Consider the following 26,545-nt stretch of genomic DNA (forward strand, 5'->3'; position numbering starts at 1 on the left):
GGGGGGGGGGGGCGCGGGGAGAGAGAGAGAGAGAGAGAGAGAGAGAGAGAGAGAGAGAGAGAGAGAGAGAGAGAGAGAGACCGGAAAGAAATGGAAGGAAAGAGCTCGCCGTCGAGTGGTGCGACAAGGAGGGATTGAGAACGGGGTTGAAAGTGGGGGGAAAGCCGTGGAGAATCAGCGCACAGCTACACCCCACCGTGACGGCCGCGGCAGTCAGTCGTCCGCGCATCCTCGTTCGGTGAGGGTTTCGTGTTCGGTGGTGAATCGTTGGAGAGCTTCCCGTACCGAGTGGTGGAATCATCAGATTGTCATTCATCGATCAGCTGATCTCTGACTAGTGGTGCGCCGACCTGTGGCCGTCGACCGCATCGACGACGACCTTCGACCTTCTCCTCCTCCACGAAGCTCTGCCGATCGGTGAGTCGAACCATCATGTTTTTTTCGCCTCTTTGCGAGCGTTCGATATTTTCTGCGTCACGACTTTTTCCAATGTCACGAGTAACGAGACACTCACGGGGAGAGAAGCGTGAAGCGCACGGACGCGTCACGAGAGTTAGAGTTTAGAGTTAGGCGAACTTGAGATTGAATAGGATTAGCGTTTTACACGTCGTGTTTCACTTTGGAGTTGAAGAGAATCGTCGTGCGAGCTTCGCCCGAGAGTGTAGAACGAAGGGTTAGAAGTAGGAGGGGGGAGGGGGTGGCTAGGTTGGCTGAAAGTTAGCGGCAACATGTTTGTCTGTTGGTTGGAACACGGAGCACGAGCTTCACCGTCGTTTTCTCTTCTTTCCCTCGTTTTTCATCGGCGTGCGAGAGAAGCAATCGATACCCGATTCTCGAGATGTAACCAAGGACGCGCCGTGGCTTATCCGCAGCGACACGCTAAAAATGAATGGATTGCGTGTCATAGATTTTATTTAACTTCCCTTCCTGCGATACTTACCGTTTTTCTCGTAAATAACGATGAAACGTTGACAAAGTATCCGAAGGATTTCTCTACCGAAGGATATATTCGTTCGTACATAATCGAACGTGTGTATTTCCAAAGTACGTACGTCTACCGTTTCGAGGATATGTTTCCAAAAAATTCTCGGAAATTCGCCACGAGAGAATATTATTTACACGCTGTAACAACAACGTAGAACAGTATTTATCCGTCCGATGAGAACGAACGATATTTACTGGCGCGTTATCAGAAATGTATACAAGTTCAAGGATTTCCTAGAAGAGGATTTCCTAGTAATTTCGCAGCGACTCGTTTGTTTTGCTCGCGTAATCATACAGCGCGAGGTTACGCTGGCCTCTTTCCTCGTTTCTATCAGTGCGCACAACGTGATCAATACTCAATTTCTACGCGTAATCCATTCATTAAATTACACACACGTATAGAATTGAATGGCCTGATTCTCTCGCTCGCGTTACGAAGAGCATTCGTTATTCTTTCTCGCTCGTTGCGCGCAGAATTAGAATCCTTGTTCTCGGTAATAACTCAACTATTTCGCGGCAATAAGGGGCAATGCGTTACATTACCGCCGTAGCGTTATCGCAACAGTCTTCTAAAACGTCTCTCCACCTTGTTTGCAATCCCTTTTATGACGCGAACCACAGTATAATTCCCCCGTATCGTGTCACACTGCTGAGCTCTTTACAGTCTCCGCAGAATTGCACCGCCGTCTCTTTCGCAGTGGCGAAACCATGCTTTTGCCTCTGTGCTCGCGAAACACACGCGGCACGGGAATATTCGGCGAAACTGATGCGCGAAATTTCGGTCGGCATCGAGCCGTAAAAGTCATTGTAATTTCTACAAGTTGGCCACCACGTGCAACCTAGACTAACGAACGATTCCTGGCTGGGTCAAACTTAACAGTGAAACTCGGTTCCTCGCGCTTGGAACCGCGAGACCGATCCCCTAATTATTATTTCAAATAGAAACCTCCACTTTGTCTTTCGCTGTAATATCCTCGAGTTTAATTATGTTTCATTTTTGTCTCGCTGCTCGACCATTGCAACATTTACCGCAGAAGATTTTTATATGTGTGTTTAGAACCATGACGAGATATGATTATAGATTTTACGATCAATCTGAAAGTGTATGTAAAAGTTATTAATATACAGCATGGTCAAGTTAGTCGTACAATAACGTATTAAAGATCATCTTGCCGAGTAGTGTTAATGGATTGCGAATTTTCACGCATCTAAAAAAGACGAAAAGACATTGAAAAAACGTATGAAATATCCAAGATCGAGTTAAAATCGAATTTCGATTTAAAAATTGAAGCAGTTGAAATATGCGTTTAAATATTCTCACGACCGGTGCAATATATCATTAGTGTCAAATATTTCGCAATTTCTGTATGTTCCAGATGTTTCTGGATTTATTTTTATTTCCAGATGTTTCAGAATTTATCAATGTAATTTCGATGGTTGAAATTAAAATTTCCAAAATACGGGTATATTACATATTTATGTAAAACGCGTCTGGAAGCGCTTGAAATATTTTCGTCGGCTACTGTGCTCGAATAAACAAACGTTCCCAGGTTTATTAATTGTGTCTGTCTAATTTTCGAAACGCGGGGTCGACGATGCCACCTGCCCCGAACTCGTACAAATTTGCGGCCGTATTAGTTTCAGGTTGTATGGCTCGTTTATAATCGAACGTACATATATGTGCAATGCTGGATAACGGAGAACAGTGGCGGCGTCATTTTGACCGACGGTGTTCATCCACTCGAAACTAACGGTTTATCCATGTTAATTTTCCCGTTGCCAATAATCGTTTCACCATGAGCATATTTGCCATTCATTGTGAAATGGTGGATTGTAATCAACAACCATTGCTCCAGGATGTACATATATATATATATATATATATATATATATATATATATATATATATATAGATTTATATTCACTCGATCGACGATCCTTCGTCGTTCCTATCGATCCTCGAAATTTGGTTCGTCCGCAAAAATGTGTATTCCAGTCGTGCAACACCACCCATTCCTTTCTTGACGGACAGTTTCTTTCTCTCTGGTTTTTTTTTTTTTTTTTAATTGTTTGACGCGGAAGCATACTAGAGACGGTGACAAAAGATGGTGGGTCTTATCGGGAGTGTAAAAATTTCTGCGAGGATGATTTATTCTTAAGGGTTGAAACACTGTACCCTCAGGTCGTAAATGTGTCTGGGAATAAAGAAGTCACATTATTATTTTCATGTAAACGAGAATCACAGAGCACGAAAATTGAGTTTTCTCCCCTTTAACGAATCGTTCGCATCGTTCCCGAAGCCGGTGGTTCGTCATCTTTTCTTCGAAATGAAAAATGAAACGAGAGAGTAAATAATTATCCCGAATAAATTCCAATATTCCATCTGATAGGTGAATTATTTTCAAACGATCGTTTCAAATAAGAAATAATAGCTTTTCGTTATCGGAATGGAATGGTTCCGTCGTGTCACGATAGAAAGGAAATTATTCTCCGATAAATTGTTACTCGAATAACATCGTAAAATGTGTATTGAAATAAAAGTTTGTCTCGATAGCGCGCGGTCCCGTTTCAAAGATACTTCCGTTTGAAAATTTGGCAACATGGCTCAAAATTATCTTCTCCACGATTCAAATTCACGGTCGATCGTTCCCTTTGATTTTCACATTGGAATTTGATCGTCGATTCGTGCCACGTGATTGTCGCAAGAACGTTAGCAATCTCTGGTTAAATATCGTCGTCCCCCCTTTTTTTTTTATGGTCAAGCTTGTAAGTGACTCGTAGAAAAAGTTTCCCGCTTTTTACGTAACTCGGGCCCACCAACTTCTCCCTTCCGAAAACGTGTACGAAGGATCTAATGAACGGTTCGTACGAGGGTCGAATCGAAAAGTGGAGTTCAGCTTGGTTGTCGCCCGGTGGAAATTGTTCTTGAGTTATACCGCGTTCAACTATCTTACGGTCTACGGGATCTATGTACCTTGAACTTTTCGAAGTTTGCGCCCGACATAGGAAGCGTGACGTGGTGAACAAGAAGTGGTGATCAATCGGTATTAAGGTCGGGGCTGTTTGACGAAGGAGGGCTGTAAATGAACATGTCTGAACCGAAATAGCGATAGATTTCAAGGAGGCTGGATGAATGCAACGACGTAAATGGCAGACCCTTGGAATGAAATGGCGTGTAGCCTAAGAGAACGAGCTCACCTCTGGCAAAAAAGTTGGCCTCACTTTCCCAATCGTATCTCTAGTAAATTGTGTGATCATCTTGTTATTAATTCCACTTAGCACCTTTCACTTGGACTACAATTTCTCTTTTTATCGTAGTCATTTTCAAGATGGTAGATATTTAAGCTGACTTTTGCTGTATTCATTTTCGTTGCTTATCTAGCACGTAATCTTAAATTTCTAGAGGAAAGTAAATCCTGCAAAGAGAATATTATTTAATTAATTCGATACTTTTATTAAATCATCATCGACGATAGGACACGCGATGCTCAACGTAGTAACTTCCTGTTTGATTAGTCGAAGATCGATGGTCAAGTTGCGAATAAATGTTACCATGTTTTATTCAACAAAGATACTTTGTTATTGCATATTTGAATTTTAATGAACAGACGCGCGTGGTTCTCCATGCATGCTCTTATTACAACAGGAAAGCAAGAGCTTCTGCATTGAAAATGAATACACTTTCCGGAGCGAGCATGATACTGCGCGTAATTTTTCTCTTATTGCGGAGAAATTGAATTTTTTAAACATCCAGTGTATATAACGTTACGGAGTAACTGACCACGATTCCCTTCCCTCTCTTTTTCCCTCTTCCTCTTTTGTTCTTCCTTTCCAGTTTTTATCGTTGCATCGTGCTTTTTTTTACAGATGAATATTTCAAACAAATATTCCTATTACAGTTCGGATAATTATCGCGACGCGAGTATTAATGACAAAGAGATTTAAAATTTAAAGGTACGCGTGGTTTTTATTGCACGACGTGTGTCACGATCCTGGATAATTTTTTTTTTTTTTTTGACATTTCCAACATTTCTGCGTAATGGGAACGGACGGGAAAGGTATCTCCGTGTTTATACGTGGAGAGAGAATCGTGGAAACATCTTTGCATTCAAGATAAGAGATCTTGCATAATTCCTAAAGAGAAATTTCAAACGCTTCTTTGTTATCTCTTTTTTCTTTTCTCCATTTGAGGAGAGCACTGCGATAATAGTTGCGTTGTTCGTCACTTTTCGAACACGGTTAGACAGTCTCGTAGATAATTTCAATTCGAGGCCCATTTAGAAAGCTTTCGACTGTGATTTTCCTACCGTTTAACGCGCCATTCTTTTTCATCCTTTTGTCTCCGCGTTTCTCGCGTAACTGCTAGCTTATAACTGCTGGTTATTAATATCATCGGTGGAAGCCATTACTCGAGAATCAGCGATGATAAATTCGCGTAGGGAATGTGTCGGATTTCGCGAGATGGATTTCGTTCGATTCTGTCGAACATTCCTTTCTTGTTACCAGAAATTATAACCATTTTTTTTTTCTTTATTCCCGTTGAAATAATGTCCCGCGAAACAGATGATAGGAATTTAATGCGTTTTTCATACGGCCGACACGATATTTTGTTCGCGTGCCATTTTTCGATGATGAAAAATTTCAGGCATGTTATTCGCTGGATTACGTGAAATATGTTTCATTTACTCTACATGGCTTTCTCTCTCTCTCTCTCTCTCTCTCTCTCTTCATATACCGTTCATAAAATCACGTTCCGTCAATTTTACAAAAACACAATATAAAATCGTTGCTATCGTCGGTCATTTACGAGAAAAAACAACAAAAGAGAAAAAAAAAGAAAGAAAAGAGAAAAAAAGCGTAACGTTTAACATCTCGGGAAATTGAACTTTTTCCAACCTTATTTCGCTGCATAAATTGCACCATCTACTTTGGAACACGCCGTAGGACACAAAATAGCATTAAGAGCTCACCCGACAGGAAGAAAATTGTTTTCGTCGTATTTTCCACTTTCGATGCCATAAAGTGTCGCCAGGCGGACGGTTGTTCGTAGGGGATGAGGTATGAAGAGAGACAAGAGGATCTCTCTCTCCGTTCAATACTCTCGGCTTATCCAAAAGTCAAAAGTCAAAAGTCCACGGGGGTTAGCGACGGGTGCAGGTGGAGAAATAATTTGTCGGGCAACGGCGGCGTAAAACGCTGGCTGAAGTTTCTCGAATGAGATTCGAGTGCTCGCGAGGCCGAAAGTGCACGCGACAGTTGTAAAAAGAGCCGTGGAATAAGAAACGAATGCAAAGTACCACAGAGAGACGAGAGTCGTATCCAAAGATTTACCGTGCAGAAGCCCTCGCTTGCTGTCCGTTTGTCTGTTTGTCCGACCCCTCTTGACGGAGCCCCTCCACGCTCCTCACTCCCTCGTTCCACCACTCTTTCCCTCGGAGGCGTACATTTATGTTATGCAAATGCGATTCTCTTGGCCCAGGGAAAAGGAATATAAGTGTACGTAACGCGAAAGAGGGAGAGATGATAGAGGGAAATGGCGACACCGTGACCATTTAGCGCGTGAGAAACAAAATTCACGAGCGATGGTTTGACTTATTCCGAGATTTTTCAACGTTACGTCTCTCCTCCGGAGGAATTTGCTTTTTGGAAGCGCAAGAATGGGCACCCATGCCTGCTCTCATCCCCCCGACGTTTCCATCGGGCAACAACATTCCTTTTAATGGCACGATCCTTCAGGATAAACGTTCCCTCCACTTGCTTATTTATTTATTTATATTTATTTATTTATTCCGCACTGGCACGTATTTCTCGCAGACGTTTCTGACTCCTCGGTGGATCTAATTCCTTCTTCCATTTTTTCCCCTTTTTTTTTTTTTTTTTTCCTTTTTTTCCCCTTTTTTTTTTTTTTTTTCGTCGCGACAGGGAATGATCGCCTCCTCTTGAAATTTATTTCTCGGCAACTGGCTATAAATCGATAGGTGGAAAATTGAATCGTAGCTCCTTGAAAGCTTACGGACGAGAGTGAATTTCAGTTTCAGGTGATGCCACGAAGCGAGCAGCTTGACAAAAAAAAAAGAACAAAAAAAAAAAAGAAAAGGAAAAGAAACGTTCAACCTTTTTCGAAAAAAGGGACTGTTTGATAAAATGGTTTTGTCGGTTCGTTCGAACGATCGTTCCTCGAGGAAGAGTTAAAAATCGAAAGGTTAGAAGGGGAGAGGTTGCCGGTTCGGCAACCGCACCACACGGTTAGACGTCACCAGCGTCAAGCGGGAAACGGCCGATTTAAAGTGGAAGAAGCAATTTGCAGGCCACCGCCTGTATTTCCATACCTGTCAGAAGCAAGCTTGCTGCTTACGTCACGGTATGATCGTGATCTTCGACCCCGGTCCGCTCGTCCGTTTGCTTTAAATACGACCTGAATGTACGGGCGAGCCGCGTGGGTCGCGTATGAAAATTTATGAGAGGACCGATGACGGGACGCCAGACGATTAAGTAATTCAAAAAACAAAAAAGAAAAAAAAAATAGCCACTTATAAATATTCAGCTGTTTCTGTTGCATCGCGACTAATCGCTCCGTCGCAAGAGCCAAGAGAGTCGAACCTCGACTTTCGACTCTCGAGAGTTCCTTTTTTCTACTCGAAAGAGGAACGAATTACGCGATAATTCGAGTTAATTTCTCTCTAGAGGAGATTTAAAGCCCTTTCTCGATCGGATCTTCTCTGGTCCGTTTGACGTTTTCCTTTTCGTTGATTTTCTCACATCCGCGTCGAAAAGGATACGATTTTTACGTTTTTATTTATTTTCGTTCCCAAGGGTGCTTTGTGGTTTCTTGTACGATTAATCGGAAACCATCTTCGACGGAAAATTTCGATGAGATTCAATCAACCTACGATTTTGTACCGAATTCTATACGCAACTCATCTCCATCCATCCAGGTTCATCTTTCGCTGAGAGAGCTTCATTTTTCGGCAGAAGGGGTCCGTGCTCTCACATACCTATCCTTGATCTTCGACCTTTCAACAGACCTTGTCCCTGGACTTCGTCGAGTCGACAAATATCGGGCGGAAAAATGTTGGAAATTAGCCGTCTCGTTCGTCCTTCTCTCGGATTCAATCCCCTAAATCTATTAAATCAGCGCCGGTGTGTTCCGGCTGATCGTCGTACTCCGCGGACGATAGTCTGGCCATTTTTCTCGCTCAGAGAGAAATCGACGCGATACCTCGCACCGAGTGTGTTAGCAGCTTCTTGTCCCGAGGAAATCGGATTCGTTACGGCCCGGAGGCTTCGGGCTTTTTCGCCGCGGGTCGCCGCGGCGTGGGGCGACTGATTTGCATAAATTTCCCACGGGGTGAAAATGAAATTGCTCGCGAAGCGACGGCGAAGCCTCTTTCCGCTCTATTTGAACCGTGTGCTCGCAATCAGGACGCCTGCGACGTACGCGTTACCAAGCGACGTCGTTTACCGAGCTTCCCAGCGCGCTAACGCTTCGCAAATAAGTCGGACGCGGGCGAAATTTGAATCCGGCCGTAGCCGGTTTCCACGTTCTACGCCCTCCGGAACTCGAGCAACGTGCACAGGTTCATCTGGCCCGCTCGTAAATTCGGTAATCCAGCGACGCGAATTCGGAAGATCCGGATGCCTTCCTCCACTTTCCGATTGTCCTCGAGCGAATCCAGCACCATTCAGCTTTCCTTTGAATTCAAAGAAAGGTTCAGCTCTTCGGTGGGAATTGGGAAATTTAAAATTATACACATATGCAGCATAGAGCGACATATAAAATATGTTAAATTTCTAGTTTTGCGGGTATTAATGTTTTTGTGGATAGAAAATAAATTTGTCTCCTTATAATATATATATATATATATATATATATATATATATATATATATATATGTATTACAGACAAAAAATGAAATTTTGTATTAATAACGCTCTGTATAAATTTCTCTGTAATCTTGTTCTTTTGTCTTCAAACTCTCACAGTCGACAGACAGCTTTCACGTTTACTCTCCCATACGTTCCATCCATCTCTCTCATACCAACAGCTTAAAGCTAAAGTTTCCAGAATTAGTTATTCTGTAGTATCTAACAAAATATACAACTCGAGTGGACAATGGTGGAAATTCGCTTATTTGCTTGAACGAAAATTCTTGTGTCCTTTGCAAGAATTAATTATATGTTTCAACAGATTTTAATATTCAACGTATATTATACACACGTTATGTATTATAGAAGCGCACGTCAAATTCGTTTGCATTCGTTTCGATTCACTGTATTATATAATACCGATGTATCACATAAACTAGAAATTACGAACAACAAAGAGGACGAATAATGTATAAACTGTTCGTTCTCCGTGATATGTTCATACGTATGCGTAAATTTGTATTCCGTAATTGGCATAGATAAAACAGATTTCGTTTACACGCGTGTATGACTTGTACTCTGTAATTAGCATCGATAAAATAAATTTCGTAGTATCTACAAGGCACGAGTGCACGAGCACCGAAGAATTCAAGCCAAATTTTCAAACTGTACCTTTCGCGTTCCAGGTAAAAACGAAAATTACAAAACTTGCGTTACACACACACACACACACATATACACACACACTCGACGGAACTCGAGATATCATTATTCGTCACGTTCGCGTCGAAATGGAAATGCAATTAATTTCGAGTAAACGGTCGAGAAAATGGGAAAACTGAAGCGCTGACGTGGTGAAATGGCGGGTGAAGTTACGATCTCGCGAGTAACAATAGATTACGATAATACAGAAACGCCGGTCTGGAAACGTTTTCGTCTGTCGCCGACGGCTATCTGCACCAGTTCGAAATTCCATTACGTAATTAATTGCGTTTAATATGCGCAACGGCGTCAGCCCCGTAACGAGCAACGTGTTTTCGTTAATCGTTTAAACGGGCCGCAGATTATCTCCGCGTGCGGTTTTCATTATACGAATGGAGCGACGAGACGACGGCACCACGGCCACCGAAGCCTCACTTTCACAAGGCATAATCCATCTCGTACACGTTTTTCCATCGTATTCGCAACCTGCCAGACCGTACTCGCCTGGCAAATCCAACCTAGGCAACGTCGAAATTCACGTAGCGTTGCGATTTAATACTTGTCGCGGCGAGTCCGCGGATTTTGTCGGTCGTAATTGGCCGGGTCGCCGGGTTTAACTCGGGTTTAAAAAGCATTTCGATGTTGCCGTTGATGCTCGTGATCAGTTTAAAAGCCCCCGTTCAATTTTCCAAGATCAGCAATTGGCGAAGCCCATTTCGTAGATATTATTTTCGTCGTGTTTGTTCGTCATTTTGTTTCATTTCGGCACTTTGGTTTTAAAACGCTGGATTGAAACATAAAATTTCAGAAAATTTTAATATATATATATATATAATAATAATGTGTAATAATAATAATATTTAATAATACAATGTAGTACATGAGCTTTCATTTTACATTTCATTTAAAAATCATTTAAATCTTTAAAATACACTGTTTTACATCTGTAAAATATCCATCAAAACTCACAAATTGAATATTTTGACCATTTCGGTAGCTTGTTATTACCATTTGTAAGCCATTTTGTAGCTAATGTTAATACTGTTCCATTTTGATAACAATTTTAATAATCAGGGAAGATTCATCGTACTTTTTCGTTTTCGCACTCTTCTCGTCGAGTTTCTTCAACCAGATTTTCGCTCCCATTAATTCTCCGCGTCTTTCTTCCCTGCCTTCCTCTTTCTTTTAATCCTAATCTCGGCGAGATTGATTAAATTTTTCTTAAAAGTACGGCGAAAAGTCTCTTATCGCTGTCAGGGTGTTTCAAATTTAAATACCGGCGTCCTCGTGTTTCCTGCCACTCGAGAAACAATCTCACCAGTGTCCAAGCGGATCTTCTTTCCGAAAATTCGTCGTTTTCGTGATAGAAGCAAGAAAATTCCGAAAATTCCCACGGAGGGTAATGGAGGTAGAACGGAAATCCTTGTTACCAACCCGTGCGTTGCCGCGGTCGTTTCGAATAACTCATTAGCATCGAGCGGGTGTTGGAGTATTCTCGTTCAACACCGCTCTAGAATGCAAGCAAAGGGGTCGAATTAATTGATGCTCTTCGGTCGCTTCAATTACGATACGTAATTACCGGTTATTCATTATCGGTTCATTTACATTCATCTCTTCACAGTCACTCGACGGATCGAAAAGTTCGGAGGGAAAATCGACGGGCGTTGTTTCAACCTCCAACAAGGAGAAAAAACTGTTCTTCTGGTCTTGCTTCTACTATCAGAACGTAATGTGAGAGACGCAGTATTACGAGAATTAATTTATGGCACTCTGTCCTTGGTCCTAATGGCCAGGAATATTCACCTCTTGCGTTGGAATGACATGCCACGCACGTCGAGAATTTTTTTGTCTCAAATTGCAACATTTTCTCAGTTTCAAGTATATTTAAATGTAAGGCAAAACAAATGATAAGTTTATTACTTCTTAATGATTTCTATCCAGTGATATCATACCGACGAGTTCAATAGAAAAAGAAAGCGACGAATGATTGTGTGCGGTCCGGTCACTCGTTATGGTTCGCGAATCAGTTGTCAGCGCAAGGGATTAAATATAATGTGAGGGACGCATACACCGAAACGCAGCACCGTAATTGCCAAAATTATTTTATAGCAGAAATCATCACGTGATCGGAAAGGACAGAGAGTCGGCTTATATAACACGCTGCGGGGAGTCCCAAATAGGCTAATATAGATCTAAATTACCATTCTGTTAGCAGATAACAGGAGGAAATAAGTCCCAGAAACTGTTAGAAATAAGACACGAAGGTTATTAGTTAGTAAATAAGAGCCGACTCCACGCTGCGGGGAGTCCCAAACAGTTAAGTCTAGAACTGCAGTCCAAAAAACAGTTCAGCATTTGACATGTAACAAACACTCGGCCACTCTCACCGCGAATTCCCAAACTGAGCTTTGACTAGCCGAAAATGACTTCCCAATCACGTGGTCGGGAAGGACACAAAGAGAGTTGGCCGTATATAAGCGCCGGAACAGAAACTTTCCCCGGAAGCACCACAATACTCACATCCTAAACTAATATAGATCTAAATTATCATTCTGTTAGCAGATAACAGGAGGAAATAAGTCCCAGTCTGTAATTGCTAGAAATAAGACACGAAGGTCATTAGTTAGTAAAAGAAAGTCAATAGTAGACAAGTCATTCATTTAGCAAGTCACGATGTAACGAAGATGCGATCACCCTCACCGTAGATTCCCAAACGAGACTTTCCTGTTTTTGTTTCGTTCCGAAATTCGTTTCTGGCGCACTTCGATCCTGCGAAAATATTATTTCGCCCGATCGACAGAGACGTGTTGTTGTAAAAGGGATGAAACTCGTGGACTCGGTGGAGAGGCTCATGGTAATTGAGTGAGGGGGCGCCAGATGAAATTGAATTCGTTGGAAAGCAAAGTATCTTTCCTCGGGCGATGTTATCACGGATAAGAAAAGCGATGAATACCAGACGCGTGTGTGTAGATGAATTCTGCTGAATGGCGCGTAACGTCGTCCCTCGGACGGTCTAGAATCTCTCTCTGTTTCGGTCGATCAGTTTAATTTGCTTTTACGAGCTTCCTCCTCCTCTCCACACGTTTCTTTCTTTAGTCTTCCACCCGTCGTCGTGGTTTTCTCACTTAATACCCACAGCATCATTGTGCTTGGTTCTTACTGGTTAGTTCATTATTTCATGGAATTTCAAAAACGTTATAAATACGTTTCAATTCGTTGAGAATTTTTCCCACTTTGGTAATGAAATATATTCCAAAGCGACATTAGCAGCCGAGTTACTCTCAAACGAGCTGCTGTTTCTTTCACTTTCCTCGAAGCGAAGCTTCGTCCCTTGGACGCGAAAGTAGCTCTGCTCCGCGCGATGCTTCAACCCGGCTTTCGGCTTGTTCGAGCTTGAAACGTGTTTTCCAGGGGGAGAGCCAACGGGACGGCCAATTATCAAACTTGAGAAAAATCCGCGAGCAATTACAAACATCAAACGAAGTCGTCTCTCTGCCGGTGGAATTGCCGCCGAAACGCGGCGTCTTCTCCCGTTCCACCGTCGAGCATCCTCGGCCGGGTCTATCAGGAAGAGATGGCAATTTTACACCGGCCGGCCACGAAACGGAGAGCCGGGTTCACGGTCGTGGCGTAATTAAAGCGTCGTAATTAAACCACAGTGACCGAAGGTGTAGGGCGAAGAAGGAAGGGTGGGAAAAGAAGGCTGAAAAAGGCCAGCTCTCCGCGAGTGCATTCGGCATTGGCGAACGTTCGCGAGCAATCGAAAGAAATTATTCTTGGAGCGCTTGATGGTACAATGGCTACGTGTGCACCTATACATATGTACGTGCGTGACTTAAAATGCCTTCGGAAAATATCAGAGAACTTTTGATCCTTCTCGGTCCGCGATCTGGTTTCTACCGCGGGCTGGTGTTAGCTGTTCGCGAGTGAGTAGAAGCTGACGAAGGTACGACAAAGGTACTACGAGACTGGGAAAAGAATGATGAAATTTTCCCGCGAGCTCGTTGCTTATATCTGAAACATTTCAAACGGGAAAGAAAGAGAAGAAAAGAGAGTCACTTAGCTGGAGGATAAACGCGCGTTTTGAAGAGACCGGCAATGAAAGTCGGGGAGGAAAAAGAGGGCCAATCAAGGGAGTGGCAAAACGGGCGGGACGAGTTGCGGCAGAGAAGGGTTAAATTCGCGGACAGTAAATCAGAAAAGAGAGGAAAAGAAAGGAGAGAGAGAGAGAGAGAGAGAGAGAGAGAGAAAGGAAAAAAGGAAAAAAAGAAAACAGCAGAGAAATCGTAGGAAACACAAGAGGGAAGAGCGTAAGAGTTTACGCGGGCTTTTCGTTTATCCCTCACTACGCACAGCTTGCAGAAGCATTAGGATCGTACTTGTAGACTGCAGCTTTTGCTCTACTAAGCACAAGAGCGCGTGTTTACCTCCTTTTAGCCTGGAGAGCCACGCTCTGGGAATGCGAAGTACCTCCATCATTTCTTTCTCTCGCTTTTCTTCCGCTGTTTAACCGAGCTCTTCCTTTTTTCCTCTCTCTCTCTCTCTCTCTCTCTCTCCTTCTCTTCGCTCGGCTGTTTCGAAAAACCTTGCCTAGGAGTCTTGTCCTGAGCTTTCCTCTCGTCGCTCGACGTAAAGTAGCGGCTTGTAAATGAATAATGCCGCCTGTTTCACATTTGAACTACAAAATCGTCCGACATTAAACTTACACACTGTGCAAGTTTAATATATATAATATATAAGAATTGTCTGCAACAGTCCATGTTATTCAATTTTCTCTACCTAACAGCGTATTCCATTCCATTTGTATTACACACAAAGGATGTTCTTCGTAACGAACAGGTTAATTTCGCAGGTTAATCACGTCGGCCGCTGGACATTTCAGTTACCGAAGAACGTTGCCAAAGATCCGACGCGCACGGCCAGACATTCGGAAACCGTCTTTGAACGCGAAAGATACATACCGAAGGTACCCGTACCTCTTACTCTTTCGCCCTTTGGAACTCGCGCAACTTTTCCCTCTCTTCGCCTGGACCTCTTTCTCGTCTTATTGCCATGTCTTTTTCGCGTAGTTTTTCTCTTTCTTTTCTCCTCTTTTTTTTCCTTTACTGGCGGCGAAACAGCCCTCCAGGCGATCATCGTTTGTAGCCGGTGTCGAGAGCTTAATGGCGAAACTCGTTGTTATTCGTGCACGGGGGTTGAAACGGCCGGCAAGAACGCCCCTGGAATTGGGTCGCGCTCGTTTAAACTTTCATCCGGCTCAAGTTCGTCGGTTAGTCTTTTTCTGTCCGGGGCTAAGACGTCGCTGCGATATCCTGCGATTAGATATGTGTATCTGGAATACACGTCGCCACCGAAGGATCCTCGTCCTACGAAATGGAACGCGTCGTTTCTCGTCCTGCTTCGTCGTTTCCGTTATTTCTCCGTTTGTAGAAAAATTTCGAGGGATAGAGAACGAGAGGATAGTACTGACGATGAACCTTTCTGACGAAAGTTGATATACTATCAGCGTGTCTCGTCGCATTTCGGCTTTTTTCCTTCGTGGAAAAATCAATTTTCTTGTTCGCCACGCGCGCGACAAACATTTTGTCAGACGCGTTTAATCACGGCATGTCGCGTTCATAAATTGGATAAACTTCGTTACCGATAATCCGTAGATGAAATGAAATCTGAATTCTTCTAAATTCTTCTTGCGTGGTTTCTCTGAATAATAATAATCATCCACGCGTATGTGGACGGAACGATTTGTACAAACTATTTCTTGGGAAATTAGGTTAAAAGCAGATCTCGGAGCCGGCAAAGAGCATCATCCGTTATTATCCGAAAATCCGTTTATAAACGATCGAGTCGAATAACCGTGCGATATATGTATATACACGAGTAGGCTTATCGAGACGCCTGGTGCACCGTGAGAATACGTGTACGTGTAAAGGTTCCACGGCTGCACGCCAGAAATTGTACGGAAATCCCTTAATTTAGCGAAAGCTCTGACACAACTGGACGGCTTACAGAGGGATTAAAACACGTCGGGAATTTATAAAGCCAAGCCTCGCGCCACTCTCTTTCGTCGTTCGCCGTCGTTCGCCCTGATCCTTTTAACCCTTTACCCTTTTCTCCCTGTTCGAGTCTTAGTTAAAAGTTACTACCTGACCCACCCTATCCGAGAAAAGATTCTCCACGTTTTTTCTTCGATCGAACTTGCGTAGCTGCGTTTCACGTTTCAAAAGAGAAACACATTCCCGGTAGATGCAACTTCGTTAAATTTGTAGAATTTATTTTTAAAATAAAACTCGCGGCATTGTCGGCCGTGGAACGAAAATTCCGATAAAAGTCGATAGGTAAGTGACGTAAGAGCGGGTCGCGCGTCTGCGGCTTGGTTCTTCGCCGCAGTTCGCAATTAGAGATTTTCAGTGCCCTGCACCCGACAGACATTCGAAGCGAGAACTAATTGTTAACGGAAGCGAGAGGAAAAGTGTCGGCGTGTAAAAAACTCATCTCGGTTATTGTAGAGGCGCGACAGCGGCGTTGTAAAGTGTAAAAGACGAGAAAAGGGGGCGCGAGAACCGGATATAGAGCAACTGCGTGAAGAAACGAAAAAGAGACAGTCGTCGCGAGATCGTCGTCTCTCTTTCTCTTATCAAGAGCCCTGATTTTTTTCCTCGACTTTTGTCCGTCTCCTGTATCCTCGACGACATTTACAAGTTTCGCGAGCTTTGAACATCCTTATCCCGATCTCGGGAATAATCTTTTTAATTTCCGATTGGAGTAACGCGTAGGAGACTTGGTTAACACGATGAAACGAATTATTCGATTCTCAAGTGCTGCGACAAAGGTCGATGAAAAAATGAGGAGCGTGTATCAAGTTGAACTTGAGAGTTAATTTTTTCCCCTGACAGATTGATGAAAATCATCATCTCTTTTTCTCTTCTCAAGAGATTTTTTTCCTCGACTTTTGTCCGTCTCCTGTATCTTCGACGACATGTACAAGTTTTGCAAGCTTCGAACATCCTTATTCCGAGCTCTAATCTTTTTAATTCCCGATTGGAGTAAGAGACTTGGTTAACAAGATGAAACGAATTATTCGATTCTCAAGTGCTGCGACAAAGGTCGATGAAAAAATGAGGAGCGTGTATCAAGTTGAACTTGAGAGTTAATTTTTTCCCCTGACAGATTGACGAAAATCATCATCTCTTTTTCTCTTTTCAAGAGATGTTTTTCCTCGACTTTTGTCCGTCTCCTGTATCTTCGACGACATTTACAAGTTTCGCAAGCTTCGAACATCCTTATTCCGATCTCTAATCTTTTTAATTCCCGATTGGAGTAAGAGACTTGGTTAACAAGATGAAACGAATTATTCGATTCTCAAATGCTGCGACAAAAGTCGATGAAAAAATGAGGAGCGTGTATCAAGTTGAACTCGAGGGTTAATCTTTCTCCTCCTGACAGATTGATGAGAATCAACTTTGTTCCTACGAAACGCACGCGTTGTTTGAATTCACGCGTGCGAGACAGACCGCCGATGAATTGACTGAGTCGCTGACAAGAAAGGGAAACCCTTGGAAGTGCTCCCTCTCGCTCTTAAGATATCATCTCTCAGGGGTGCATAAATAAGGAGGAGCCGGTTCACACGGGGGAAATGTAGGTCATTCGAAAAGGCCATTTCCATTCTCTATCTCCAGTCCGTGTGGCCTTCCATCTTATTACCAAACCAAAATCGAGTAACTAAACAATCGATCGATGTCCATCGCTATCTTCCACCGAACGTCGACGCTTTCCCTAGTTAGCGCTCTATCCAGTGATCGAATTATAACGCGATTACACGAAGCGGCGAGGATATTCAGAGCGGAGAGAGAAAGAGAGAGAAAAAAGAAGTGTCTCTTAACTCTGGCGCGAGGCAAAGAAACGTCGAGGAGAAGAGGAATAAACGGAGACGAGCAGGACGGAAAACACTGGTTCCGTAACTCGAGCGGACGATATTTCTCGTTTACCTTAAAAGCACAATTTTTCTCCCTTCTCGTCCCGCTCGGAGCCGGGGCGCGAACTATCGCACGCGCTTGCAAATATCTATCTCGGCTCTTTTTTCGGGCTGGGAGGAGATCACCAGGAGACGAGTGAATCTGCCCAGTGAATCGAATTCATTCGCGGAAGTGCTGGCGGGAAATAGGAAAAAAAAAGAAACAAAAAGAAAAAGGAGGGAAGAGGGCAGAAAAAATCGAGAAAAAAGGCCTGTCTGTGATTCGACGTTTTCTCTTTATCCGCTTGACTTCACCGGCGACTATTAATTCCCATCGAGGAGGGAAACTCTTGCTGATCTTCGAAACAAGGTAGAAACGCGGGGTTTAACACGTTGTCGCTGGCGCTGCAATTCGTGTTTCTCTCCATCCGGCGGCTAAATCCTGCTTTATTTTAACGCGACACACACTTCACATTCTTTTAACTCTAATTTTCAACTATATGCGGCAATTTTTTCTATTTGCCAAACGAATTTAACGAACTGCACATTTGGTGGTATTGTTGGATTCCGTGTAATGGAGTCAACACGCTTACAATTTAGAAGAGTTTATTCCCTTACAGTCGTGGTCGTGCATGAAGTAGGATGATATATGATTTAGAATGTCTTAGAATATGATGAATGTCTAACGCTCTTAACGATATAGAATGTCTCTATAATGATTTAGAATGTTTTATGATTTACAATGATTTAGAATGTCTTAGAATATGATGAATGTCTAACGCTCTTAACGATATAGAATGTCTCTATAATGATTTAGAATGTTTTATGATTTACAATGATTTAGAATGTCTTAGAATATGATGAATGTCTAACGCTCTTAACGATATAGAATGTCTCTATAATGATTTAGAATGTTTTATGAGTGAGAATGTCTCTAAAGCATGTCCTTATATATATTTGGTATCATCGTCAAGTGGAAAGACAAGGAGCATAGATGACCAACTATTGGATCTTACCCTTATGACTAACTATTCACAGTCCACTTTTATGTAGATTGTTGCTAGCTTATTGTCAGTATTTGCATACATTCAATATTGTCCGGGTTGGTCATCCAACAGTATACACTGTTCGATGTGACATCAAAGTGTTATAGCATCATTAGTGGTACACACCGGTGTCACCGTGTTAGTCGTTTAGATGTGCCAAGCGAGGCTATGGAAACGAAACGACCGGTCTTCGCAGAGTTGAGAAGTTCCGATCGCCGTTGTTCGTTATCGGGAGATACTTTCCGGCACGTGCAGCTTTCCGAGTTAGCGTTTCGACACGCGTAACCACGAGGTCGGTGGAAAGGGGAAGTCAAAGTTTTATTATCGGGAAAAAAATCGAGGAAAATCCGTGGCGGATTGATTACACTTGGGGAACTGTCTTTTATTCCGTAAGCACGAGAAAGAACGAAGTCGAATTCTATTATTAGAATGATTAATCGCCCTGCGGAGACATTAGACCTACTTTCCTCTCACTCTCGCGGAAACGTAGCGGGAAACGTCGAAGTTGTTTCCTTCGGGGAAACCGATCGGAATACACACCGGGGTGATTAATCGATTTGAGGAGAGGCTGGTTGATATTCCTTGCGATATGTAGGATGTTTAGCCGGATCACGACCGCATGGATATTAAATTCTTCCGACTGTGTCGGCGTTCCACGAGTCGCTCGGATTCCGCCACGATTGTCCCACGAAAATTCTACGCTTTATTTCTCCATGTTCGATCGAGCGTGTGCGCTGTCCGCCGGACTTCCCGACGATTCTCGGCAACCGGATGATCGTCGTTTTAATCGGATTCGAGGAGATTCAGGAATCTAGATCGGAAGATCGAAGAATCTGGATATACCTCGGGGCAGTCTCGAGGGCGCGCGAGTTCAACCGGACGGGAAACGGCTCAATTCTGCTGAATCGCGAGCTTGCGAGATCGCAGCCGGGAAAGCGTTTGGGAATTTTTCCACGCTTTCCCGGGGCTTAATCTCGGGCCAGGCTGTCGCATTTTTCAATTAAATCCTCCATGCAAATTGGCTCTTGCCTGGCCTCCGGAAACAGGGCCGCGCAGCTCCGCGCCGGACATTCATCGTCCGACTGAAATTTCATTTTGTCTCGCCGCAGTGTCGCCGTGACGTACATACAAACACTTCCAACGCGACAAACGTGTGTAGGCCACACGTACGTATCAGTGCCACGTGGATACGTGTAGGTACACGCACACAGATGTATATACACGCGCGCGTGGGAAGTAGTTGGAAAGGGAGGATGTACGAGTGTAAAAGGCGTGCGCGAACAGACACACGTATAGGCTGAGGCTCCGTGCGTTTAGGTGGACGTACACGAGCCAGAGGTCGGCCATTAAGCTACGCTTTGGTGATCGAAGGGGCACGAAGGAAATTGTCCTGGCGCCGTTAGACGCCCCTTTATATAGGTATCGTGTTTACTTTCTGGAACCGTTTGCAATTTAGTCGAGAATACGGCGCCCGCGATGACGTAGGCACCGAGTAATTTCTAGATAATGGTGGCTAATAAATAACGGAGGAGGCCGGTAAACATCCAGTTTGGCCAGAGAACATCTGGTTCCATTAAATTTGGTATTAACGTTTGGTTTCTGGGTCAGCCGCTTTCGGCTGCGATACTAATTCTTTGCCGGTTCACCGAAAAAAAAAAGAGGAAAAAATTTCGCGGATGGTGTATTTCCCAACCTGTTCGGAAACAGATTCCCGGTGAAAAATCGTATCGAGGGGATTATTTTCTTCTTCTTTTTTTTTCGATTTCTCTTTTGCTTCCTTGTTTCAATTACCGTAGGTACGAATCGATCGAGCTTCTTGATACGGACTACTCGGTAGAAGTGCAAGTCCGATTTTTTCAGTTTGACCGTGAAAACGTCGCACGAGTGGTAACGAACGAATAATAATTCGCAGCGGTGGAGCAATATTTTCGAATTAATAGTCACAGCCCGCAGGGGAGACGGAGATGGCCTTTGTGCTGAATTTATTTGATCAGCAACGCTCGGACACGCTTTATGAAAATTATTAAGTTTCGTTGCGCGAGAATTCTTTGACGTTCTCATTTTCAATCCATGATGTTCATTCGTACGCGCGCACGGTCGAAACGACGAGATAATCAACGAAACGAGCCTTTTTTACAATCGATACAATGATAACGATTGACCAGCCACGGCACGTTGGAAAGTTTGATCCTCCAAACATAGGACGGGAATCGAATGGAATCGAGCAAAAATATCCGTGACCGAAGAAACCGGCGAGAGATTTCCGCGGTGAAGTTGGACGAAGCCACTTACAAACAGCTTTGAATTGCGTCTGAATCGGGAACAGGTTGTCCTGGTTAACTTGCCGCATCCGGCGTGTGTCTTTGTGTTCGGATCTGACACTATCTGACGGTCCAGTTTGTTTAGCGACTTCCTCGATGGCGTCGTCGTTCGATCAATTCCTTGTCTTTGTTCGTAAACAGTTCTCGCCTTCCTCTCGGCGTCCACGTCCCCATCTCGCGGAAAGACGGCTCCCCCCTTCTGATTAACGACGTAGATGCGGGGATAAAGTTTGTGTTCCCATCGTGATGGAAGTTTGACGTTACATTCCCATTGTTAGCCGTTGAATTTTAATCGGAGGAACGTCCAACAGCATTCCTCCTAATTCGTCCGATTTTGCCGAAAGCTCGGGGCGCGTGCACGCTTTTATTTCACGGATTTCTCGGGGAAACAACAGTCGAGAGTCTCGCCAATGCGAGAGCAAATCGATTTCGCGTGACATTGTTGCGTCGCGTTGTTGCACGCGAGCTTCACGTCGATTTCAGTCAAAAACTGAATTTTCATTCGATTTTGCTCCGAAATCCGATCAAAGTCTTAACTTTCTGTTCTGTTTGTTGTTCAATCCTCCATTCTCGCAGTCATTCTCCGAACACTTGTTTAAGTAGAATTAACGGAATTCTCACTCGAGAGAAAGATCGGAATTTCGCAGTAATTAAATAATCTCGATGTTTGAAAAAGTTTGATGTTTGAAAAAAAAGTTTTCAACGCTGGAATACGAGCCGCGTGTTTCGCGGGCAGAGTGGAAGCACCGAGATTTATTCCGACCGAGTCGTAATATCGTTTAAAATACGAACGGAAGCTCAAGAATAAGCTCGCGGAACGTGAAACTTGGGCATAATTCGAGCGAGCAGCTGAAAACTCCGTTCGGCGAAAGTCACGCGTGATCATGCGCGAGCGTACGCAGATCCCATGAAACCTCGTGCAAATAGTGTGTAGGTTCACACGTGACTGAGGTGGGGTGATAGGAGAGGAACTCCCCTGCAAATATGGCGAAAGTTCACGCGTGATTTGCGAGAGTTCGTGCAAACACACGATCGAAGCTCGCGCGTGATTTACGAGAGCTCGCCGGGGGTATTTCGCGAATAGTGACGCGTGTTCATGGAATCGCTCACGGATACGTGTCGAAAATTCATTTCATTCACGGTTTAACGGGCACTCGAGTGTTTCGTACGTGTTGATACGACCGCCTCGTATTTCAATTTTCATACATTGTTCGCGAGCGTTTAACCGCTTGCAACGAACGCTTGAAAAAATAATGAAAAACGAATGATCCTTTGTCTCGTTGAAAAATTTCACGACAAATCAGTTTTCATTACGAGCGAAACGTAACTTCGCTGACAATTAACGATTGACGCGTTTTTTTACATTTCAGTTCGGAACGATTTTCGGCGCGCGTTACAGGTTTTTGATCGGACGAAGCGTGTTTTCGTGTTCTTCGTCATATCCTTTCCTCTCGCGTAGTAAAATAAAAATTCGGTTCTGGTGGGATCAAGCGGATGGGGGGAATGGAAAGGTTGCGAGAGAGTTAAACGATAACCGCGTTGCGTTTATTCAGTTTTTATTTCTATTTAATTTCGGACGCGGGGATACCGGTTTCGATCTCTCGTCCAGCATGCGAAAAAAGCACGCAGACAGTTCGGTAAGAAAGCACTGTATGGTCTACTGTAACGAGATAATTAAGTGTTACTGTCGCGACAACGTGTACAGACTGCGAGAAGAGCGACGAAGGAATCATCCTACGTGCTCTTTGGCGGGAACCACTCTTCCCTTCATCCACCACACCATGAAATTTTCTTTTCCAAACTTTAATTCCTGTTGAGTTTCACGGTGAAACGGGGATGTATAAGCTGTCGAAGAGTCTCGCTGCGTTTCAGCTGGTCCTCCTTTTTAATCTCAAAGTAAACTCTCCGTTTGCCTGATCGGAGCGGGCGATTAATTCAGACATTGTTAACTATTCGTGGTAATTATTCTATCGATGATTCGTCGTTAATCATCATTACGACGAATCGTACGAAGTTTCTACGAATTCTGTACGTGATTTTCGTTTGTCGGTTCATTTCCGTCGTCATTGCTCATTAAATCGAACGAAGAGAGGAAATTTGCAACGTTTCGATCGTTTTTGAATATTTTCGTCGAAAATCACTACTCGGCTCGTGTGTTTTCCACCCCGAAGCGACGTGTCACTCGAAACGATCCTTTGATATCGACGAGCGCGTTTTCGAACGAGCGAGATTTCGTGCTGGTTTCGAAACGGGTTTCGCAAACACTTTTAAGCGTCGACGCGCCAAAGTGTCTGGCGTTTCCCCGTTGGAGGACTGGTCGTGCACCATCTTGGCTCGGCTGCTGTCTCCTCTCTCTCTCTCTCTCTTTTTCTGTGTAAACGTTGGTTGGAGTATCGGTTATACATAAATAGATTTTGCACGGTCGCAGCTTTCTTCACGCCGCTACGTTGTCTATTTTTCCTGGCCAACAGCTATCGGGTTTTTCAGGGTTATTTGCTCTGAGAACCGGCTCCGTCTTTTCAGTCACAACTAAGCGAACTAAGCAAGCGAAAAATCACCGTGTGTGTACGTTCGGTATGCTGAATTCATAATTCCGTTTCTTTGTGTCTCTTCCTCTTACCGCCGTCTCTTAATGTTCTTACGAATCATTCCTCTCACCGATGCACGGTGCAACGACGTATATTTTTAACTCAGCGTGGTGAAATTTTGATTTCTCGCGTTTTCCATTTTTCCCTCAGTTCTTTGTTTCTTTTTTGTTACACGCCGAATATTTCCTCTCATCGATGTTGCCACGAGAGTTAAATTTATCCTCCCCAGTGCTGTTTGACAGACTCGAAAGTTTTGTCCTTTGTTCCGGAAAATTAGTCAGCGGTCGGTTTTGAAATAAAACGAGCGAAATTCACGGTTTATTGGCGCCGAACGCACCTGTGCCGGCATTATTTTTCATTCATCACGGGGATCGCTTGTTGAGAGTTTTAAATTTTAAATTCACGTTCGAACTTATTCCGCGTTTATAATCCCATTATTTTGCTCGTGTTTTAATTAAATTTCATCGAACGTCGAACGTCCCCCTGAGAAGAAAGATGTGTCTCGCGTAAAATATTCGCCCGATTAATTTGTCAGTGAGTCGAGGAGATTGTCGTCGCCTTGGTTGAAAATTGAAACCGCGCGCAGTGGTGTAGGTCAGTATTGCGTCGGACACGTAACGGAACAATGCATAAGGCTTCGGACAACACGGCCTGGAACAAAGCGGCAACGCTACGGGCAATGCAGTGGCAGGGCAAACCGTGGCAAGCTACCGTCATTACGGTTAGTAGAAGCAGCCGGCAACGCCACCGGCAGCCCATGCGGAATCGTTTCCTCGTCGTTTGCAGCTCGACCTAGAATTTTCGTGCGTCTCTTTGAAATGACACAGGCGAATTCCCGCGGCCGCGACTTTGCAACAGCTACTAACCCGCGTCGTCCAAGTTTTCACGGTCGTCGATCGTGCAACGTGCAATTCTCCCCCCTTCTTTGTACCTTGGGTATAATTTTCCAATTTTTCTTCAATGCGGGCTCCTCTACAAGCGCGTACGGCAACGTTTCTGCAAACTTCTTACGGACACTTTGAAATTTTACAAATTGTCGCTCGAGGAAACTCTCTGTGAAACTTGCAATCAAGAGTGTAATCGTTGATATTTTTCTTTTCTTTTTCAAAGTCAGTTTCCGTTTAATGTAAAGATTTGAAATTTAAATACCCGGAGAGTTTCTCTTTGTATTTAACTGTTGGGGAGAAGATAATCGCGCTCGTTTTTCCAAGAATATTCGAATTTTTAACATTAAGATTTCTCTCTAAATATTTTCTATTTTCTATTTTGCATATTTGACGACTCACGAACGACACTCTGTTGTTCGAGGGTTTAAGACACGATTCGACGCTGGATCTCGAACGAACAAAGCTGTTCCCTCGCGGCAAACCTTTAAATATAAGATGCAGGGTAGCGAGTCGAAGGTTTCCATAAATTTAACGGGTCCGTCAGATCGATTCTCGGCGTGTGGTAGCAGTGGAGATGCATCTGGCTCAACCAGACAGAATGCCAGGCCATGAATTAACTCTTGTTGCATAAAGCAGATGCCAAAATCGTTACTCAGAGGGATGCTACGGCATCTCTTCGGTCCATTTACAGCTGGCCGACGCGCAGCTCCCACGAGTCACTTCGTTAGATCGTGCGTACTGCCTGTGCAACCCATTTCGTTTCGTATCTAAATGCTTCGTTGTGTACGTCGTAAATGCTGGGAATTGTGTGTACGTTCGTTACACACGATTTACCAGCATTGGCCCGTTTTGCCTAAGCGGAAAATCGAAGCGACGCTCGACGGACGTTAAATAAAAATCTTCTTCTCCACGTTATTCCCACGCTTGCACGCACGCGGAACGAGTGAAATTTCAGTTGTTAAAATATTTACGTCGTCAACGTGTTGTAATATTCATACTCTACTGCACAAAGGTTTCGTACTTTTCGTTTCAAAGAGACAAATTTTAACATTAGAATTAATAATGATTCTACGTTTCTGGAAGTCACTGAAACGTAAATCACTAAAATTTTGTAGAAAAACTTTGAACCGTTCGTTTCGAATCTTCGTACCGAAATTATAAAATTTTTTTTACAATTCTCGCTCGTTATCTCGCGTGTCCTGAAAAATAGGAAAGTTTTCAAGTCTGCTCAAGGAAGAACAGATATTCCAAGTCACTCGAGGCAAAATATCGGATCGTAATAGTTTTAACATTCGACGAAAAATTTTGAATTTTGCTCGTCTCGGTTCCTCGTATCGAAATTATAAGATTTTTTCCACAATTTTCATTCCCTGTCTTACACAGTGAGATTCAAACCGCAAGAAAAGGCTTGCAAGATGAGAGAAGAACGAGCAGGTATTCCAAGACCATTTTACACTCGCAAGAACGAGGCAAAATGGATTGTAATAGTCTCAGGGTTTCGACCGTAGGCTCGGCGGCGCGTTATTACTCCTCCATTAGGCTTTTGAATAATTCACAAATCCGGCGTCTTAGAGGTACGAACTCTCTCTTTAGGCAAAGGTCCTCTTGAAAGAGTCATTTTGCTCGATCGTTGTTGGCACGCTGAGGTAGAATAAGACGAGGCGTGGCTGGTAGACAAACAAAAACGAGTCGGAACCTCGTCTGGAAAATTATTGTTGGGTTTCCCTCGCGTCTAGGATATTCCATTATCTATTTTCTCGTCAGCGCGGTGCTCGAAGTTCAATCTCTCGGCCAGGCGCTCTTGTCGCTTTTACAAAGACTACTCGGGCGCTCGAGGGCTGAACAGCGACGGGATACATCCCTACTTCTCGCTGGATCCTCGATCAAATCCTCTCTCTGTTTTCCAAGCTTCCCCGCGCCTCCTCTAACTTCGTTTCTTTCCCTTTCACTTTGATATCCAGCGTCGAACCGCGCTTCTCATTCGACGTTCCCGCGTCCGTTGTGCGCGGATATCTCGCGGCACGAACGCCACGCCACACCAGCGCAGCAACTTAATTAATACTAATTTTCCACTGAGGGGCAAATCTCCGACGCGCGGGAGAAATTTGAAATTTCCCCGGCGCTAGCTTAAATCGCTGTTTATTCGGTCTTCGCTGCCAGTTACGTACGCAGTATTACTTTAATGAAATTTGCAAAAAAA

General features: G+C 43.8%; 1 protein-coding gene across 3 annotated transcripts in view; it reads left to right on the plus strand.

Moving 5' to 3' along the window:
* Positions 1-44: 44 nt before the first annotated feature.
* LOC122532750 overlaps positions 45-26,545 on the plus strand; it is a 147,037-nt gene continuing 120,536 nt past the window's right edge. For 2 of the 3 annotated variants that reach the window (XM_043661791.1, XM_043661788.1), the window contains exon 1: positions 46-417. The gene's annotated coding sequence lies outside the window, so the exon portion shown is untranslated. Of the gene's footprint in view, positions 418-26,545 lie in introns of all 3 variants that reach the window. The other variant, XM_043661792.1, reaches the window with a different exon arrangement.

This window comes from Frieseomelitta varia, unplaced genomic scaffold (genome assembly GCF_011392965.1).
Source record: "Frieseomelitta varia isolate USP_RPSP 00005682 unplaced genomic scaffold, Fvar_1.2 scaffold_47, whole genome shotgun sequence".
Taxonomy (NCBI): Eukaryota; Metazoa; Arthropoda; class Insecta; order Hymenoptera; family Apidae; genus Frieseomelitta; species Frieseomelitta varia.